The following is a 4282-nucleotide window of genomic DNA, read 5'->3' on the forward strand; positions in this document are numbered from 1 at the left end:
AGAGGAGGAAGGGGAGGAACGAGCACAAGACAAAGTGCTTTACAGGTAAGGCCACAGTCGTACACTGCCAATGATCACTCCTGACCAAGTGTGAGGAACTCCGTGCTGTTGGAAATGAGCTGTTTTCCTCTGAGAGGTCAGTCACCACAGAGGGAGACCCGAGACTCAGCATTCCTTCAGGAACGTCGGCTTTACTTCTGTGGAAGCAGGTGCAGTTGACAAGAGTCAGTTCAGCGAGGACGAGGGGCGGGCAGCGTCCCAGGTTGATCCCTCCCACGGCGCTGCCCTTGATCTTGATCACAAGTTAGGTTTAAAGACGTTTGCGATTAGGTGGTTTGAAATATTCAAGAGTTTACCCCCCAAATCACCCCCACACCTTCAGGTCTAAAGTCAGAGAACTATTTCCTCCTTTAAAAGAACATAAGGCCCAACTGAAGTCACTTTGTGTCAACAGGATTTCCTGAGGATGACTGAAAGCACACAGACATATTTCAGGTTGGATAACAACATGGCGGCAGCTGCCCTACAATGGTGTTGCTTATGCCAAGCAAATATTGCATAGCAAACACCTTTCTCCTCCCATGCGCACCACTCTTTATTTAGGAAAAGGTGAAAGACACAGATTTTGAGCAGGAATTCCAGGGTGCCTCAGAGCTCAGTAGTAGTGAAGTATTAACCCCCCCCCCCCACCACACACACACCTCATTTCCCCCAGGTCAAGCAGAACGTCAGGTGTGCAGGCCTGTGCTCATCTGCAGGCAGGCATGGCGGAAAGTTCCCTCACCCCAGGCAGAGCACCCCATGCTGGGCCTGGCCAAGGGTGCCCGCCCTTGACCCCCAAGAGACCATAGCCTACTTTTTATTTTCTGTTTCTTCATGAAGACTCCCATGAGCCTGACCCCAACTTCACCCGCCCTGCGCAATCTCCAACCCCAGGGGAAGCTTGCTGCCCCTCGCTGCCCCTCAGTAAACAGTCCTTGCCTGTTGAGACTGAGTCCGGCCTGTTCTCCCCCCCACCCCACCATTTTCCTAACAAGCAGCAGCAAAAAGGCGCAGGGAGAGGAAGACGATGAGCCCCAGAAGCTCCTCAGCCAGGGAGAAACAGAGGAACCGCAGGAAATGTCCAAACGGGCTGCCAGGCTGGTGGGGGACACAGAATGGGGGTCTCCGTGTGAGCAGGAGAGGGGACATGGAAACTCCCTCATCGCCTGCTCTTTAGCTTGGCTTTGGGTCTAATCCTGCTTTAAACACACACACACACCTGTTGATGGGGGAGAGGGAAGAAAAGCCTGCACTGCTGGCTCATGCTTGTAATCCGAGCCACGGGGGAGGCTGAGATCTGAGGATCAGGAGCCCTGAGCAGCCCAGGCGGGGAAGCCTTCAAGATCCTCATCTCAACCCTATGAAAAAGAAACCAGAAGTGGCACTGTGGATAAAGGGTTAAGACTTCTAAGCTTGGGAAGATAAGCTCAGGGGTGTTGCTGAGGCCTTGAGTTCAAATCTCAGGGCGGGCATAAGATTAAAAAACAGAGACAAGGACCAGCTGGAGTCAGTGTCTCCTAGCTGTTATGCTAACTGCTCATGAGATTGAGATAGGATGAAGTTTGGAAGCCACCATGAGTCCTGCAAAGGCTCACCCTGAGTCCAGAGACAGTCTCTCTTCAGGTTTCTGATTTCCAACAGGGTCCTGTCTGCCTGCTGAGGACCTGACCCTTGTTACACCCGGCCAGAACACACACAGGGCCAAGCCCCAGACCCTGTCCAGCTTCTCGACCCCCCAGGCTCTCTTTTCTACCCATTAGAAGCCCTCCTCTGGACGGGGCAGCTCACCTCAATCACATACTTATGACTAGGAGGTAGTTCAATCTGGGTTTTCTTATGAGCAAGAGGGTTTTTTTCACCTAGCGGGCCTGCATGGACATACTGAGGCAACTGCTTGGGAGTGCAGGAAAGGACCACAGTGGCCTGAGGTCATGGCTCCTTGGACTCAGTGTCTTCAACGTCACGGCATTTCAACCACCTTCTAAAGTTCCTCCCAGGGAGGGGGCCAACTGGACAGCAAAGCACTTTATAGAGATGGCTGGGTCTGGTCATTGGTAGAGCGTCTGCCTAGCAAGGGTGAGGCCCTGGGTTTCCTCCTCAGCACCACAAGCAGCAACACACTGGGAGGAGGTTTGGGGGAACTTCTGGTGCCCCTGATTTCCTCCTTTCCCCCAGCACAGGACACAGGTGCATCTCACTCCAGGTCCAGCTGCAGTCCCCTAGGCCTTGCCTGGCCACCCTGTGTGGCATGGCCGCCCCCACCCCCTCCCCCAGCGCTGAGCTCAGCATGGCTCTCACTCTCCTCACCAGCCTCCCTCCTTCCCCTCACGCCACCATTCGCTTTGCCTCTTAATACTTTGTCTTCTAGCCAGCTCTATGTATTCCCTGAGGGACACCCCCTCCTTCTTGTCTCCCATCCCCAGGACTTTGACTCGAGATCAGCACCCATCCAGAGTCCCACATGTATCCGAAGCATTAGAATTCCAGAAGCTGAGAAATGAGTCCCGTGAGCAAGCGAGTCCACGGAGGGAGGTGCGGGTTGGAGCTTCTCCACGTGTGGGATTGTCTCTGGAGGAGGAGGTCCCCACAGGGCTGCGGCCGGGCGAGCGCCAGGCGACAGCACACGGCATGGCAGAGCCAGAGGGCAATCCTGGAGGAAAGCTCCCTGGGTGGCGAAGGCAGCGTCCGTGTCTGAACGGCTGGACTCAGGACCAGAGGCTCCGCTGGCCAGAAGCTGGACTCCAGTCCGGGCCATGGCCATGGTGTGCTCAGGAGCTCTTCCTGCAGCAGGAATATGATGGCTTCGAGGGAGACGTGGGCAGCGGGGCGAGCGGCAGTCAGTCCCGCACAAGGTCGCTTCCCATTGCCTGAAGGAGCGCGAAGGAGTGGGGGCAGCGCGGGCCGAGGGCGCCCAGGGCCTCCCCGCCCGTCTGCCACGCGTTCTGACACCTGGCCAGTGACATCTGTGACGGCCACCGAGGGCAGGGCCTGGCCGGAGCGCATCCCACGTCACCCTGGCTCTGACAGTTCCGGCAGCTGGACCCCTGGGGACCCGATCTCCGGAAACCCAGCCCTCACCATCTCACGGCTCGTGACCCCGATTCCTCCACGCAGGAAGTCCTGGAGCTACACGGCCAGAGATTCAGAGGTGTGCTGGGCACACACTGCTAGCAGAATGGCAGGAAGCACAGTGGGGGCTGCAGCAGCCCGTGAGGACCCGAGTCCCGGCACGGCTGTCTCTCCAGTCCCTAGAGGGGATTTGTCCTTGCAGGTCCCCCAGGCAGAGCCAGTGTGCCTGCTCTGCGCCCCTCCACCTTGCTGGGGTGGGACGAGAAGGGGGCCCTGAGCCGTCCACTGGGCCACATCCGTCCATGTGCTGCCCACGCGCCTCAGCCCAGCCCGGACACCTGGCCGTTCCCTGCGCCGTCAGCCTGGCGGGACAGACAGAGGACAGCAAGGGCCATGCAGCATCCCCGGCCTCGGCCGTCGACAGGACAATGGACGCAAACCGCGCAGACGCTGAGCAGGGGAAGATCCGTGTGTGGGGACACTGCGACAGCCCTCCACCCTGGCGCCAACGCAGAGTCCTCAAGATATTTCCAATGAAGAACTGAGTGGTCTGCGCTCACCGAGGGCAGGCAACACAGAGCAGGTGCACAGTGTTCCACCGCCCGACAACCCCAGTCCCCGATGGCTGAGGATCTGCAGCTCATGTGCACACACCAAACGAGAGCCACGCACCTTCCAAACATGGCAGCTGGAGAGCCGCGCCCTGGTGCAGCTGCTGAGAATCTCCAACGGACGATGGAGGTGACAGAGCCACCTCCAGCCGTGATAGCAAAGGAAGAACAAGCAAATGACACCCATGTCAGGGATGCGGAGCTGGCCAGGCCATGTCTCCTGAGACAGAGCCCCTTCCACGTGTGGGGGAGTGGAGTCCCGCAGCATCTGAGGACTCGCTCCCTCACCAACGTCCTGACCCAACCCACGGCAGGATCAGAGAAGGTGCTGGAACTGGGCTCACAAGCCAGGCGGATTCCCAACAAGATTCAAGGCTCAGCTGCCCCTGCTGCTGGGGACACCAGTGGGCGTCCTGAGACGGGAGGACAGCACACCTGAGAGCTGCAGTTCAGGCCCTGGCTGGAGGAGGAACTGACCTTGCTCTTCCGCTGGGGCTGCAGTTGAACTGCAGACAGAGAGAATGCTGAGGTCAGGGAGCGGGGGATGGGCCAACTGTGGG

The sequence above is a fragment of the Perognathus longimembris genome, chromosome 9 (genome assembly GCF_023159225.1).
Source record: "Perognathus longimembris pacificus isolate PPM17 chromosome 9, ASM2315922v1, whole genome shotgun sequence".
NCBI lineage: Eukaryota > Metazoa > Chordata > Mammalia > Rodentia > Heteromyidae > Perognathus > Perognathus longimembris.